The sequence below is a fragment of the Trifolium pratense genome, linkage group LG2 (assembly GCF_020283565.1).
Source record: "Trifolium pratense cultivar HEN17-A07 linkage group LG2, ARS_RC_1.1, whole genome shotgun sequence".
In the NCBI taxonomy this organism is placed as follows: domain Eukaryota; kingdom Viridiplantae; phylum Streptophyta; class Magnoliopsida; order Fabales; family Fabaceae; genus Trifolium; species Trifolium pratense.
The window spans coordinates 20,609,598-20,627,186 of record NC_060060.1 but is presented as its reverse complement, the minus strand read 5'-3'; the positions used below and the strand labels follow the sequence as shown (position 1 = coordinate 20,627,186).

Below are 17,589 nucleotides of genomic sequence, written 5' to 3'. Positions count from 1 at the left end.
TTTTTCTTATTTCTCTAGACATTATAACTTTTTGGATGTGTAGATCGTGAGTATACAAAAATCATGTTGGGATCGATATAAGAGGGGCAATGCTCTTCTACTTTTAGGTTTTATTTGCGAATTAGTTTTTGAAGGATTTGTGTTCATATTTTGATTAAAAAATAGAATTTAATTTATATGTATCGTCGGTGTAAAGTTATTTTGCACATTAGTCCAATAATATACCGACACATCATGTATGGTAATTAAAAAGAGTTTAATTGTTGTGCACCATCGGTGTAAAAACTTTTTACACATACATTCAATGACGCGTTGCCACATCATTTAATGAATGTGACACATCATGTGTTTTTAATTACCATACATAATGTGTCGGAATATTATTGTACGTATGTGCAAAATAACTTTAGACTGACGGTGCATATAAATTAAATTTCAAAAAGTAAACACTGAAAAATATTTTCTCCAGATGTATATCTGCTAAAAGATATTCTTCGATAATATAATTTACCTGTGTGACCAACATGAAGGAATAAGAGCAATTACCTATATGTTTTGGGAGTTCCTTTTGTCATTTTAATTGGTTACTCGCACGCCGTATTTTTTACACATCCGCTCTTTAAGTAGTGAACAATGTTTGAGTAATCAGTAGGACGACAAAAGTAACTCAATTTTTTTTTGGGGGTGGATGAGAGCCTTAAAGCCCAAACCATATTTTTTGAAAAAGAGGACTTATTTTTCTTTTTTAGATTAAGAACACTAAAATTTATTTATTAAAATGATTTAAATGTAGTTGAAGTATTATGTGACTATTTATCATATTTTTCTTTTAATAATTTTAAAATATTAACTACATACCGTATCAACATGTGCCGACAGTGATACATGTATCGACGTCTGTGTGCCTGATATTCGTGTTATATATATGTTCATGAGTTTGTATCACATCTATGAGGATAAGCAATTATGTAAAACTTATTTAAATCATCGGATTCTTGTTATATGCTGTTATACGAAGCACCAAATTTATGCTAGAAAATATGTAAAAACTTACATGATATAAATTTTAATTTAATCTTTTAGAAAATAAGTCACTCATGTTTGTCCATATAAATGAGAAATTTGTGATGCATGGAAGTAACCTTTAGTACAAGAATCAGTACGTTGCATGTCGATTTCTTCTGCAGGTTCAGAAGCAATGTTTGCTGATCTTGGTCATTTTTCAGCAAGAGTAAGTGAAACCTCAGATTCTTTTCATTTTGAACAAGGAAGTAAGGAACCACTAAGTTTCTTTGCCATGTCTTTTCTGTAATTATTTGAATTTGCTTTAAATTTCTTTATGAATTTGTTTATTTGCATTCACTTGCATAATATTTCCTTGTCTCCTTGCTTATATGGGCCAAGCTGCTTATTTGCTGAAGAACCCTACTTCTTATTCAAATATATTCTATGATTCCGTTCCAGGTAATATTTTTTAATAAAACCGAAGATCAACCGGTTGAACTAGGCACAGTTGAACTCAGTTCTGTTCAGTTCTATAAACTATGAAGTATGAACCGACTGTGGTTGAACTAACCGCTATACTGGCCAGTTCTCGGTTCAACCAGTTGAACTTGAACCGTTCGGTCTAGTCTGGTTTTGTTTTCATAACACTAGTCAAATTATGAGATATCTGTGCTTTGTGTGAAACAGGAAGTCTTTTCTGGCCAGTGTTTGTGATTGCAACACTTGCTGCTATGATTGCTAGCCAAGCAATGATATCTGCTGCATTTTCATGCATAAAACAATCTATGGCTTTAGGGTGCTTTCCTAGGCTCAAGATAAATCACACCTCAACAAAGTTCCTGTAATAAACTGGTTTTTTATGATCATGTGGATACTTATTGTTTCCATCTTCCGAAGCACTACCGATATTGCAAATTCATATGGTAAAGTTCCTCAAATCTCCATATTCCATGTAGTACTATTATTTTCTTTACTCTTTTTTTAACAGTATTAGGTTCACTATAAGCTGTTTTCATAAACCATAAGCTGTTTTTATATAGACTATAACTAGTGAACATGTCATAAGTTGTTTCTGTAAGCTCTCTCACAAATGTTTATGCCAGAAGTCAATTCTAACATGTATACCATGAAATGTTTGACTATATGATGATTTCAACCCAATTTTATATTCTGGATTTGTAATATATGTTTCATGATGTTCATGACTCCAACTTGACTATGTGTAGTGAAAATTTATATAAAAGCATTAATCAAACAGTAGAATATTGATCAAATTGTAATAACTTGTTTCTTACTTGATGGACTGAATCAGAAACTGTTGATTTACAACAGAAAACTACGAGCACTGACACTTCGGATTAAAAACTTGTTACTTGTTAGGTGTCTGATAATTGAGATTAGAGTTGTGTTCAGTATCTGTGTTTGTGTCAGTGATTCAAAGACAGAAAGAGGTCAAATGATATTGGAAGCTTGCCATTATATTTATAGAATTTATATTGTTATTGCAGGCATAGCTGAAGTTGGAGTCACGATGATTAGTACAACCTTAGTGACACTTGTAATGCTTTTAATTTGGCAAAAGAACTTATTTATGGTAATTTCATGCTCACTTATATTTGGATCAGTTGAACTTATTTACATGTCATCTGTTCTATCAAAACTCTTTCAAGGTGGTTGGCTTCCACTTGCTTTTGCTACCTTTTTCCTCTCAATTATGTACACATGGAACTATGGAAGTGTCCACTTGCTTCTACTATAGTTTTTGTTTGCATTAAATATGTTCCTATCCCTATGCTTCCACAAGAGGAAAGATTCATATTTCAAAGAGTTTGCGCGAAAGAGTATCGTATGTTTCGATGTGTCGCGTGGTATGGTTATAAAGTAGGAAGGAAAGAAGATCATCATGAATTCGAACAACTTATTCAAAATCTAGAGGACTTCTTGATAATGGAAGCTCAAGAAAGGGATGAACTAATGATTCTTCCACTGATGCGCGGCGAAAATTATGAAGAAATTAATGGAGATTCTGTATATGAGGAACATAGTCTTGAACTTGAGATTTCAGCACTTAGAGAAGGAAAAGCATTTGGATGCACTTATTTGCTTGGACATGGTGATGTGAGAGCAAAGAAAAATTGGTGATAAATTATTTCTATGCATTTCTTAGAAGGAATTGTAGAGCAGGTACTGTTAGCATGAGAGTTCCTCAAACCAAAATCATTCAACTTCGTAGAACCTATATGGTTTAAAACTATATAGCCACAACACTTTCAGTTTTGCAATTTTAAAACATTTTTAATTTGGTCCCTCAACAATATATATATATATTTTTTTTGTGAAGTGGACATAATCTGATAATGTGGCTTATACCTACGAATAGGCTATTTAGCATAATACGCATTGAAAAAAGAAAATAAAATTACAAAATAGTCAACTTAAAAACAACAGAATATCACCAAAGGATTAACCCCACCTCCATGAAAGATCTTAGACTTGTACAGTGTACTTTACAAAATCATCTCTAAAGTGTTGGCAAACAGACTCAAGCCACTACTTAGCAGATATATTTATATAAAACAATTTGTTTTTGTTGTTGATAGGTCTATACTTGATAACATTATGGTGACTACGGAAATAATTCACCACATGAAATGTAAAACTAAAGAAAAAGTTGGTGAAGTAGCTCTAAAAATTGATATTAGTAAAACTTAAGATAGAGTTGATTGGGGTTACCTTATGGATTTTATGAGGAAAGTGGATTCAAATGTGTCTTGATTCTGTTTAGTACTCCTCTTTTTCATGGATGATGCTAGAGAAGCTCAATGTATGAAGAAGATTCTAAATGGTTCATGGAAAGAATGTGAAGACCAAATGGAATCATCTATCTCACTCTCAAGTAAATGGCAATAGTAGTAATTATAAAGCTAATGGGAAAGAAGATGAAATATAAGTAAATAAGCAACAATGGCTCAAAATAAAAAACTAAATAAGCAACACTAGCTTGTTAATGAGGAAGTTGTAGACATAACTTACATGGACTATTTGTCATCAAGGAGAAAGACTCCAACTCATCATGACAGACTCTTGGGATCATCAACTACAATAAACATTCTCAATTTTAGCATAAATAAAAAATATATTGGCAGGGAAGTTATCGGAGACAACATTATAGATAAACAACTGCATTTAGAAATAGAGCAAGTGTGCCAAAGATGATTCCTAATGTAGCTCTTCATTGTATGTTATATCAGGAATATCAAAGATAGTTTGTTCTAACTTTTCTAAATGATTAGGAAGACCTAACGACCCTACCCTTAACCTTATGACAGGGTCACTCTAGCTTATATTAAGCAGTCACTGTATTTCTATTACCTTCCAATTATTGTTGGCTACTTTAGTTCTCAAATCTTAATTCAACAAGCAATGATCAACAAGATATAAACATAACTACTTAGGATGAATTGATTCAACAACACAACATGCTCACGTTTGTGTGGATATGAGGAAAATCAAATTAGGTAAATGCTACTATATCTTCAATTATATAGGGAAAATATAAAGAGGAAATAAACTCTACACTCTTCAGAAAATTGACAAAGTATTAGATTTGATTCCAGAGTTTAAGCATATACCTAAGAGACTAAAGTACATATGATGAGTTCTTGTGTACTAATCATCGTGGTATCAACATTTGTTTACGTTAATATAATAAGCTAAGGAATGTGGCAATTCAATTTCAAAATGACATTTATTCCACTGTCTAATCTACATTCAACACCTCTTGAACTGTAAAAGGCGTAACCATATTCCCTCTTCTTAGTCTTGTTGCTGTTTCCCATTTTCTCTCAACATATGATATTTTCACTTCACCTCCCAATATAAATACTTGAAAGTTTTGAACCTTTTTTTTCATTCATTCATTTCTATTATTATACACTCACACTCTCCTTCACACAACACAACAGAGATAAATAATTACGATATAGTATCACAAGAAGCAGGATACAAAAAAGATTCATAGCATCAAACTTATTATTTTTCATCAACATTAATACCAGCAACAACATAGACAACAACATTATCATCAGTTTAGTTTTTCGGTTCAAGATTGATAATCGACTCTAGTTAGACAGATCATTAAAATCACACATAACAATGGATCTTAAATTTATAAACAGCAAAAGGGTACGTTTTTATATTGCCATTTTCTATCATTTATGGAGTCGAAAAACAAGTAACTGAAACACTTCCTTTTAGCAAACTTTCTTCCTTAAAGGGATCCAAATCTGTACCTCAACTCCACAAAGAAAAATCAAGTAAAAACAGAATGAGCACATACCATTAGATCTACTGCTTCGAACAACAACTCCTGATGTGCCTTCCTGTCGTTGCTCTACTAACTGCAATTGGCAGATCCATCAGACACAACAAAATTCAAAAGGTTACTTGGTACATCAGACTGTTGAATGACATAAAGTGAAGGTTAATTTCTATAATTGGCGGATTCAGTGGACAGAACAAGATACAATATTCTACTATAGTTTGTGCCTTAGATTAGATAAGGATACTATTGATTTTTATATAGTTAAAACCAATTCATCTCATCGAGGTTATAATTTCCTGTACATTACATGGCATGGGCTGCATGGCACTCAACCACACTTTAGGTGCTATAAGCCCGCTATTCAAAACACTTACTCAAAGGACCAAAATCGAGCCAATTCAAACCTCAACAATAGCCTTTGCTTTTGCTCAGGTTTATCCATACCATTTGATATGATAGAATCTGAAACTGACCTGTCTAAAGCCCGTGCTTTTTTCTTGAATGTAGGTTTCCGCAATGCCTTTAAGACCCTGTAGGTGAAAACAGTATCATTTAGCATACAATATTGTATTAAACTCCATAGTAACATATGGTGACAGCCAAACTTGTTACCGTTAGAAAAATAAAAATAGAAAACAAAGTACGAGATAGAACAACACCTTCAAATCTGTTGTTTCTGGATATTTTGACAATAAAATAGGCTTCTTTGAAGGCTTGGGTCGCTTCTGCTGAATATTTATTAATTAATTAATATCAGACCAATATCTAAAAAGGAAAATACAACAGATAACATCAACAATAACGCCACCAGAAGAATGAGGAAAGGTAGTTGGGCATTGTAATTGAAAAGTCAGATCTAAATATAAGGGTCTGTTTGGTTTCCGCTTCTATTTTTTGTTTTCGTATCTTGTTTTTAGTCTTATAATTACAAATACTTATACCACCTTATTATCACTTAGTTTTCTGAAAAAATGTTGTTTGTTTCCACAGTTTACTACAAATTGTTTTTCGAAATTTGTTGCATACAAGGGGATGCAGTCGAAGGGTCAGGCACAACGACGAGAAAGAAACTCATGTCTAAACTAGGTTTTTTAGCATTATATTAAATTATTTTACAATAATTTAGGTTTACAAATTTGCACAACCTAACACGAGCTAGCACATAAACAATTGGATGGTCGGAGCCATCACAGATCGGTATAGTAATCTTGACAATCCTACATTTTGGAAACAAAAAACATCGAGACATCACAACCAGTTTGTTAACTGAGCCGCATTGGAGGTGACAACGACATCGTGTTCAGAAGATGTCAATCTTTTGTACCACCACAACTAGGACCAAAACAAATATAATAAACGGTTATGAGATTTTGGTGGTTTAAGGGCGAATCTACAATATGGGGCCTAACTAATAAGTAGTATTAAAAATTCATTGGGTGATTATATCATTTCCTCGTGATTATAATTCTCGTCTAAAGCTACAACGCTTTGTTGGAAGTGCCGACTCTATATTCATATCAAATGCAATAATTTCGGCAATATTCATGTTAGATTCAAAGCCTTCATTTCTACCATATTAAGTATCATTGTACCAAAATTCCTATTTGATACTTGATATAATGATACGTATGGAGAAAGAATAAGAACTATTTGATACAAAAATAAGAATCTTGTGAGACAATGAGTGCAAAATTGTGACAGGGGCAAAGAAATTTAAAGTCACTGAAGCAATGGATCTGATACTTGCTGCAACAGTCAACAGAGATCTCCCTGTGATTGTTAATGGAGGATATATCTCATATACCTTTGTTGAAGTCTTTTCCAACTTCACCACTCAGCTTCAAATTGATGTTTGTGCTGCATCTTCCACTAATTACATGAAAGTTGGGGCCAACATTGTTGAATTGCAGGATCATGGTCGTGTGTTTATTATCGTTAGTGTTGTTGACGAGAGTCATTCTTACTTCATTTCAAGTGTTAAGAAACACTTCTCGAAGGTGGTACGTTTCGTACCGCGGAAGAGATCCAAGATATTGGTATTGCTATTTTTCCACTGTTTGCTAGTGAAGAAAGTGATATAGTGATGTTTTTGTGCACCAAGTTTGTGTCATTAACAAAGTCTGATCCTACCTTAAACACATTACTTCAATCATTACCAAGAGGTAATCATTGTGTTAATCGCAACACTAGTGTGACTGCTGTTGCACGCGAGTTCTTCAAATTAACTCAACATCAAGCCTAACTTGCTGCAATAGGGGACTCATTGTTTAACGGTCAAAAGTTGACAATGCCCATTGGTGGTGTGGAGCATATTTTAATCATTATTTGCCTTAGTCTCTTGTACTCAACTAGAAACCGAACTTTCTAATCCAAAGACTAGCAAAAAGATGAATCCTTATTCTCTTCTTTTAGTCCCATATGCTACCATCAACAGTCAGAAGAATGCCACACAGATGTGGTTGGGTGCAGTGAGATGCATGTATAAAGGAAACTTTTGGAAAGTTGAACAACTCTTGTTTTCTGGTAAGATATTGATTATCTTGCAACATCAGTTTCTTGTTCGGATATGGATCCAATTTTTGTCAAAGTGTTGCACTGCTGCTTACATACACATATATTCTTAAGTCAATAAATTCTTATGAATGTCATTGGAATATTAGACTGCATCTTACCATGATGTTTTCTTGTGTATCCATTCATGTTTCTGTCATCATACAAAGAAATGTGCACTATCATGTGAAACTCAGTACTATAAATGGGTCCCATTTGGAATACAAGCAAAACCACAATACACATCATGCTCTTGCCACTGAAGGTGACTTTGACACAAATTATCATGGCATAATTGATGAAACTCACAAATATATCCACAATTGATGGTAGAAGTTAATCTCTTTATGGAATTCAAGACTTAAATCTAGATGTGCTTATTCATGAGAAACATCAGACTATTACATTGGAGAAACATCAAAGCCATGCAAAAATTTGTATTGGTAGAAATGATAAAAAGGTATTGCAAGGCATCACCCATATTGTAGCTCACCTCTCCATAGTAGCCATGAGCACACCATCTTTGCTGGATATACCAAGTGAAACAATATATGACTATTTTGGCATTGCTTTGTCTACAATTTCAATTACAAATGGATCCTTGCATTTTAAACAATGGGATCCTGGGGGATGTTCACTTAAGAAATGGATTGTCTCACAGCTAGTTTCTACTTTCATGGGAGGATTCTCTTTCTCGTATAGGGGCATGGTGTTCTCTGGATGAGCCTTCATAGAACAATTAGGAGCCCAGATTAAGCGGGTTGTATCCACTTACATACTGTTTTTTTCCTTCTTCATTCACCTTGAGGACAGGTGATTTTTGAGGCGTGGGGAATGATACACCCCCTTTAAGTGAAAGCACAATTCAAGTCATGGATGAGCTTAATAGTGATGAGGAGTCAGAAAGCCCAACACTTGGGAAGAGCACAAACTACTGCTTTTTATCTTTTATTTATTTTTCATTCCCGCAAATTGTGCAAGTTTGTTATGCTACACTTGCACAATATAATCTGTACTTGAAACCTTTTTTTCTTTTTGTGTTATGATGAATGATAAGAAGATTCTATTTCCTCTCAATTTCTCTTTTTCTTCTCTCTAATTTCTCAAGGAGTAAACACTTACTCGAAGAGTGCTTCTTTTCGATACATCCAGATTAAGCCGGTTGTATAATTCACATTTATGTTTCTTATTTGCTTAATTAGAAATGAAATGCGAGTCGTCGCTTAGCTTAGTTAGTGGGGACATCACATTATTGCATTATATATGCAAGAGTTTGGGTTTGAATCCCGGACACATCACTTATTCCCCGTCCCAGATACTTAACTTATTCACAAGTGTGAAATTCTAGTGGCTACCCTGATCGGAATATTCTTCTTGTGATTTTGTTGTTGCAGTATTGAGGACAGTGATAAAGTTGATCAAGAACTAAAGCAGGCTGACTCAGTTGTCCTTACTTATGCATGTGATCCTCAGACACTTCAAAATATAACCACTTTTTGGCTCCCTCGTCTGCACCAATTACAGATTCGGATCTTTCCTTTTCTTGTAATGGAAGGAACCACTGTTGTATGTATGCTTGACATAGATAGATATTTTAACTTCATCAACAGGTCAAAGTTCCGGTTATAGTGGTTGGGTGTAAGCTTGATCAGCAAGATGAAAATCAGCAGGTGAGCCTAGAATAAGCGATGTCGCCACTAATGCAGCAGTTCTGCGATATTGAAGCATACATTGAGTGTTCAGCATATAGTAGTATCCACGTATATTTTTATTTATACCAAATTCCTCTGTTTTTTTTTTTTAAATCTTATTTTAAAGGCCATTGCTACAATCATATCTGGATTTTGTTTCACACAATTGTAATTAAATTTCCTTGTTGAAGGTCTTTGACGTTTTATTCTTAGCACAAAAGGCTGCCTTTTATCCCATGGCTGCTTTATTTGATAAAGAGTCACAAACTCTAAAACTTTGATGTGCGCGGGCTTTGAAGCGGATTCTTATCCTCTGTGACCAAGACAGAGATGGTGCTCTTAGCGACGTTGAACTGAATGATTTTCAGGTTTTAATTTTTCTTCTCATATTAAATGTCACAATGATGGCTTGTTTATTACCCAATTATAATAGTCTGACACCTTTTAGCTTGAATACAAGCTTGTTCGCATCATGTTATTGTATGTTAACTTGTGTATAAGATAACGGGATCCAGATCAAAATAACAGAGAAATTAAGTATGGAAAAGGGAAATGTAATTGTATTAATGAAATAGGGGACCAATTCCTTAAGCAAAAAGGCTTCCACAATTCCTTAAGCTACCAATTCCATAACCACCTATATATATATTACTTTGACAGGATTTCTGTTTCTTCATGCCGTTTTCATAGAGTGCACCTGATCAGGTGTTTCTTTTGAGATGAATTGTGGCCTCATATATTATGTTCTATATATACCTGTTTGTATTCAATTTGTTGACAATAGGGAACTTATTTTATTCTATTCTCATTGAATTTAATGTCTACAGAGTGTTGAATTGACAAATCAAGCAATTGATTTCTTGGTGACAATCTTTAATGAATTTGATGGTGATTCGGTATGTTCTTAAATAGAAACGCACAACCGCGACGAGTTTCTCTGTAACACTATTATCAATACCCATTTCTCCATTCCTCAATTCAATGAGGGTTTTATTCTTTATAAGGAGCTTTGTAGAGAGAATTTTGTACCTAGTTCTTATACTTTTACTTCGGTTTTCAAGGGATGTGGAGGTTGTAATGGCGTGAGAGAAGGTTTTGAGGTTCATGGAGTTGTTTTGAAAAATGGGTTTTGTTTTGATTTGTATGTTGGGACTAGTTTGATTGATATGTATGTGAAATTTGGTTTTGTGGGTTTTGCTAGGAAGGTGTTTGACGAAATGTGTGTGAGGAGTTTGGTTTCATGGACTGCGGTTATTGTTGGGTATGCGAGGTGTGAGGATAGTGAGGCGAGGAAGCTTTTTGGATGTTATGATTGATGGGTATGTTAAGATGGGGTGTATGGATTTGGCAAGGGATTTGTTTGATAAGATGAGAGATAAGAATGTTATTTCTTGGACTAGTATGGTTCATGGTTATTGTGAGGATGGTGATGTTGATAAGGCTAGGTTTTTGTTTGATTGTATGCCTGAGAAGAATGTGCTTAGTTGGAATGCGATGATTAGGGGGTATTGTCAGAATAGAAGGCCGCATGATGCGTCGAAGTTGTTTTGTGAAATGAGGGGGAATGTGGATGTGGAAATGAATGAAGTGACTGTTGTGAGTGTTCTTCCTGCTGTTGCTGATTTGAGTGCTTTGGATTTGGGTGGTTGGATTCATGAGTTTGTAGAAAGGAACCAGTTTGATGGATCTGTTCATGTGTGTAATGCATTGGTTGATATGTATGCAAAATGTAGGGAAATTGGAAAAGCGAAATTGGTTTTTGAGGAGATGATGGAAAAAGATACGGGTTCATGGAATGCTAAGATAGATGGTTATGGAGTCAATGGTTGTGCGAAGGAAGTGCTGGAGGTGTTTGTGGTGATGTTACGGGAAGGGTTTGGACCAAATGAGATAACTATGACTAGTGTGTTGTCTGCTTGCAACCATTGTGGTATGGTAGAGGAAGGAAGAAGATGCTTCAAAGCAATGGAGAGATTTGGAATTGTGCCTCAGATTGAGCATTATGGTTGTATGATTGATCTTCTTGGAAGGGCTGAAAGCTTGGATGAAGCTGAAAATTTGATTCGGGCCATGCCTTACGATGCAAACGACCCTGAATAATTTCACTTTTTTCAGGATAAGGGCATTTTCTCAACTGTCTTTATCATTATACAATTTGCAAATTAACCATATCTTTTCCTTCCTCAAGGATAAGGTTCTGCAACAACGTGGACTTGAATAATAGTTTTCTACTGCACTGGAAAGGTAAATTACTTGTAATGTTTCATAGGTAGTGCAATCTTTTAAAATGTACATACATGCTTTAAGGATGTGGTTCTGACTTTGCTTCTTCATTGTTTTTACGAAGTCCAGCTATGACATTTTATATATGTATGCCTTTCCCGAATCTGAACGTCAATTTAGACTTTTGTCAATGTTATTGATATTTTATGATTTTTAATTGCAGTCCCTGGATTGAAAATCCATACAAGGATGCTGTCGAAAGTAATGTATTTGGAGGACTATCACTTGATGCATTTTTGTCAGAGGTGCACAAGTCTTTTATCTTTGTCTCTAGTCCGTCTTCCTTATACTTTGTTGAACAATGTTTGTAGAAAAATGGTAGGCTTCTATGGATAGTATTTTGAGAATCAAGGTTGCTTCAGTTTTACATGATGTATGACTGTATGTCTGGTCCGTGTATCTTTTCAGTGCATATAGCATTTAATTTGCATCACCATTGATTTTTATATTATATATTAGGCTTAAATGCACTTTTAGCCCCCCAAGTTTCTCAATTGTGCGATTTTGACCCCTCTAGTTTCAATTGTGCAATTTTAGCCCCTCGCTTTTGCACTTTGTAGTCCCTCATTCTAATTTTGACCAAAAAATGTTGATGTGGCAATAGTTTTACATATGGATGTTTGTTATTGGCCAAAATAAAATGTATTGCAGTGCTTCATTTTTGGGCCTATGATGGCTGGAAAATCTGCATCATTGGATTCTTTCATTAGAAGGTATTTTAGTTGTTACCTCGAGGTTGCTGGTAACACAGCTTTAATTATCGTGCATCATCTTATTGGTGTTGAAATTCATAATGCAGGCCAAATTCTGAAGTTTACAATCCAACCAATGAGGATCGTTATGCAGTAAATACGGTTGATATCTCTAGGGTAATTGATACTTGATTGACATTTGACAATAGCTTCTTACTGTGACAGAGAAAGACATTTCATTTCTTTCACCTTTTCTTGCACCAAAGTCTTCATTTGATGTATTCATTTTGTACATATTGGCATTTATATCTTCCAATTCATGGAATATCATTTTGCTTGCAGGAAAACAAAAAATATCTTGTGCTGAGAGAGATTTATGGAGGTGGAGTCATAAAGCTACTGGCCAACAAGGAGTCTTTAGCCTCATGTGACATTGCAGTTTTTGTTCATGACAGGTGACCACTTATAAACTCAAAAATTATACCTAGTTTAGGTGGATTTTTAGCTCATAAGCAACTTTTCAACATCTGAATCTGAAATCAAAAGCATTTGGGTGAACTTCCTAAATAAGGTACAAGATGGAGACTCTTAGAATTGAGAGTTGGGCCTAACTCAACCTTACAAAACTGGCTTGTAAGGTGAGGATTGTTTCTTCTTTATAAACATATATTCAGGCCATCTCGCAACCGATGTGGGACTTCTCAACAGAGACCACAAATTCTGGGTTGATTTTTCAAACTAACAATTGAAATTTTACACTAATTAAGAATATTAGTAAACTCTAATTATTTTTCTTCATGTTATCAACAAAAGTAATTGTATTTCCTACACTGTCCTTCCTGGGAACATTTTCCATGAGAACAAAAGGGTTGTTGCAAAATATAAACTATATTAATTAGGGATGACATCTTTTGACTGGGGTGAAAGTAATTAAATTTACCTATATTTTTTAGCACTAAACGCTTTTTTTTTTGTTTATAATTGAAATTGGAACTCGGGAGGAGTACAAACAGAAGCTTCAAACAAATTAAAAATAAGATTTACAAGTCATTATGTGTTTGCATGGTATTCATAATGTCAAATTTACAACTCATCTATGGGTTTCTAAGTTAACTATAATTTCATTATACTAAGTACCTAGAAAAATGTCGGTTGCATGGAGCTCAGCTGACTAAATATTCATTTTAGGTCTGATGAGTCGTCACGGTGGGCATCATCTGAACTCTTGTTAAAAATCGCTGGTCATGGAAAAGACACTGGCTTTCAGGTGCCCTGTCTCATAGTTGCAGCTAAAGATGATCAGGATTCATTTACAATGGCTATAGAAGAGGCAAAAGTGGTATTTTTCATTATTTTATTAATTTGCATGGTCATATACAGAATTGCACATGCATATTGCTGTACATAATTGGTGGATGGGTTAGATAAATAGATATTTAATGTGGTGAATGACATGTCTTGGAATTATGATTGCATCCAAACTTTCTGATTAGCAATAAGCCAATACATGTTTGGGTATATTTTTTTTAACTTCAAAATTTTAAAGCAACACTTAATAGTGACAAGAATACTACATGTCAATGTAGAAAAATTGTGATAATGATACAATTATACAACACAGTTTGAAAATGAGGGGGGAAACAAAGGCAAACAAAACTCGCGCTCTTTACATATATATCAAAACTCATTTTTCACACTAATGAACTAGAAAGAAATAAGCTTCAGAAGACAAATTACAGTGAAATTGTCATCATAATCCAGCAACCAGCAAGTACCAATGGTCACAGTTTCATTATTATCCCTTCCTCAATTGAGACCCTTTGGTCACTGCTTTCATATTTTGAGAATCTTTAAAACAGATGATGTGCACAAGAGTGCTCCCATTAGGGTAGACAGCAAAAACACTAGTCACTATTTTCTTTTGGCACAGAGAACACATGATATTGCCAGTTACCTTTACAACTGCTTTCCTCTGACTATACAGTTAATCTTTCACCTGAAGGTTCTCACACTGTCTCAAGCTCTTGATCACTGAACAGTTACGGTACATTTCACTAGATTTTCTCAAAAGGGGTCCAAGAAATGATAGCAAATCCTGTAACTTAGTCTCTCTTGGTAAAAGTTTAAGGGCCTGAGCTCTATCTGTTCTATCCCACCTGCGACTCAACAGGTCAAGGACCTCATCAAGCATGATAGTAGAGCCACCCTCATTAAATTCATCAGTATCACCATCACTCCTACTACTGTCAGTGCTGCTCAAAGTCAAACTAACTTTTGTGTCCTCTGCACCCTCAATCTCAGCAATTTTCTTGGTTCCTCGGCCTCCTTTTCTTTTTACAGATGTTGAACTAACTCTAGAAATGGCTGAACTTGGTGGGGATAATATTAATAATAGGTGTGGAAATTATCTTTTAAAAGCTTTCCGTGGTCCTTCGAGGATTCAAATAGATTTGCAGAAGCAATAGGTATATGTTGCTTGAATTCTTTACAGATGGCTGATACATAAACTCATACACCCGATCACAATAGGATAATGCCAATTCTGGAACATGAAGCTTATGTACATACAGAGACAATGCCAGTTCATGTTGGTTCATTTTTCCCAACAATAATGCACGCTCTTCGTATAAAGCATCTTGAGGAAGACGTTTCAGCAGAACCTCTGGATTGTACCCGGATATACCTTCTAAAGCCGACAATAAATTTTTCCTAGTTGGGATGTAAGTTTTCTCGTCGCAATTTTGTTGAGCATTTAAGTCAGCATGCCAAGTACTTCAGATAGGTAGATGTTTACCATTTCATTTTGCAGATTTCCAGATATGGCATTCTCATTCATCGCAAGCATGAGCTCCAAGTACCGAGCTTGCATGTTTGGAGAGTGCTGCTTCAAATATGAATTCACCATATCCGCTGGTATATTTCCGGAAAGAAAGAGCTCAATAGTTTTGGATGGACAGCTTTCAAGAACAAGCATTGAGAATTCCAGAACTATGGGGTCTGTCCCACTTAGTAGCTTGAGATATTCAACGATGTCCTCAGGCTTGAACCTTTGTGTGGTTTCAGACTGACTGGATATTGACTCTTCCACCAACTTGTGAAGAAGTTCAATAGTTTGCTGGTGCAATGACTTGCGCTTGTAAAGTTCTAATAAAGCAACGTTAAGGTTGCCTTTTCGAAGTATTTCTTCACATATTTTCATATCACAGTAATTAACACCTCTAAGCAATTCTAAAGCCGCTGAAGATTGTCCAGTAAGAATGGAGTAGAGCAGTATCTAATATTGCAGCCAACTCCCGAGCTCCAGAACCAACCGACATATTACCACGCCCCTTGTTTGCTTTCTTAAACCTATTGTAGGATGCAAAGCTATCCCCAACTGCATCTAAAACAACCTCTTCAGTCCCCTCTGCAGTAGCCTTCTCAATAAAATTACCTCGCTTCTTCTGTAAATATTTTATTAGAGCCATAAGCATATTATGGTTTGTTTTTTTGGATTCAAGTGCTGCACTTTCGTCAGAGGGTGAGGGTTCCATATCATCTGAAAGACGTGACAAAACTCTGGAGATTGGAAGTATCGCTTTTCAATGTCCAACTTCTCTAGCTCATGAACAATAGTTGTCTTTGGAAGGATAATGGATGGATAAAGAGAAAGCACATAGGTTATATCCACTTGAGATGCCAGAAAATGGTCCATAGCCTCCTCATAGCTTCCATTCTCAAAAAGATAATGGGCTTATCTTATATAAATTGATCCCTCCTTTGCAGCATGTAGACTTGACTGTGGACGGAGCTTGCACAATGACAATGCCTTCAAAGTTGCCAGAAGCAGTTAGTTGGACAATCTGGGCTCCAAGAGGAACGGGGAAGAGACCTTGAATAGAATTATCCAAAGCAAGTATCATAGAATTACTGCTTTGGCAAAGATGACGAACATTGCGTAGAGCAATAGTTTGTATCAATGGATAAGGTTGTCAAAGAGAGCGAATCTCCACGAATCTGGACAGAAAAGCAATAGCATACGGCTTCTGAATCACAACTTCCAAGGGCGCCTCTGACCAACAAATCCTGCCTTCAGGAATAAGTTTCCCATTTTGATCCACAAAGACCCCAATGTTCTCCTTTCCAAGAAGCAACTCCCCGAATGGAAGATGCACTACTAAAGGTGGCGCTAGTCTCCCAGAAGTAAAAACCTCAGAGAATGCACTGTTTGAAGCATTCAAAATCATATATTCTCGTCTAATCCCCAAACATATATTCTCCCCACACCAACTCATAAACTTCACCACATCCGGTACACCAAACTCTTTCACATCCACAAATCCCCTACCACCATCATTTCTGAAAATGCAAACACGCTTTTGCCTTGCGAAACAAAGAATCCCCCTCCGATCTTTCCAGCAAAAAACGTTAGCACCTTTAGCTTTGGTGTTAATTGCTATAGTTTCCAAACTAGATAATCTATGAAAAGCGATGGATTGGTAAAAGGAGCTCTATGGATTCAACAACTTCCATTGAAACAATAGGCTTCTTCGCGAAACCAGTAAGTTTCTTCTCAAGCAAGGTTTTGAACGATCGGAGGAGCATGATTCAGTTTTCGGCGAGTAAATTCGGAGAGATCCATCGGAGCAACCGAGTAGAAGCTTTGAACCATACGATTGGCTTTCTTTGAACTTGCCGTTGAAATTGGAGACGAGCTCTAAACAATCGTATGCACATTTATCGTATGTCATCTTTGAATAGAAGTTTCAAGCCATTAACTAAGATTTTGGAATCACTATACCTCATTTATAAAAAATAAGACATCATGCCTCATTTACGTAAATATTGATATACCTGTTTCAAAGCAGAAGTTTGAATCGGTTCTACTAATTATCTTTAATTTGTTTCTACTGATTGGCAAATGAAGGCAGAAAGTGAAGAGAATAATGTTATCTTTTTCATTTATGGGTATAGCTGAGTGTTAGAACACCTTGCCAGTAAAAAATATTGTATATTGATGTCTTCCACGGCATATATAATCATGGCATATATGTTCTTTCTTGAT

At 35.3% G+C, this 17,589-nt stretch overlaps 2 long non-coding RNA genes and 2 pseudogenes across 3 annotated transcripts; 2 read left to right on the top strand and 2 right to left on the bottom strand.

Moving 5' to 3' along the window:
• Positions 1-1,235: 1,235 nt before the first annotated feature.
• LOC123906739 lies at positions 1,236-3,304 on the top strand. Of its 2 annotated transcripts, none has more exons than XR_006809012.1 (3): positions 1,236-1,271; positions 1,693-1,928; positions 2,514-3,304. It is a non-coding gene; the product is annotated as an uncharacterized LOC123906739 (long non-coding RNA). The 2 variants fall into 2 exon arrangements; XR_006809011.1 differs by lacking the exon at positions 1,236-1,271 and adding an exon at positions 1,280-1,464.
• Positions 3,305-3,995: 691 nt separating this feature from the next.
• LOC123906738 lies at positions 3,996-6,225 on the bottom strand. Its single transcript, XR_006809010.1, has 4 exons — positions 5,989-6,225; positions 5,803-5,859; positions 5,345-5,405; positions 3,996-4,102 (listed from the first exon to the last, which is right to left on the bottom strand). It is a non-coding gene; the product is annotated as an uncharacterized LOC123906738 (long non-coding RNA).
• Positions 6,226-7,059: 834 nt separating this feature from the next.
• LOC123904355 lies at positions 7,060-12,723 on the top strand (annotated as a pseudogene).
• Positions 12,724-13,999: 1,276 nt separating this feature from the next.
• LOC123906719 lies at positions 14,000-17,589 on the bottom strand (annotated as a pseudogene).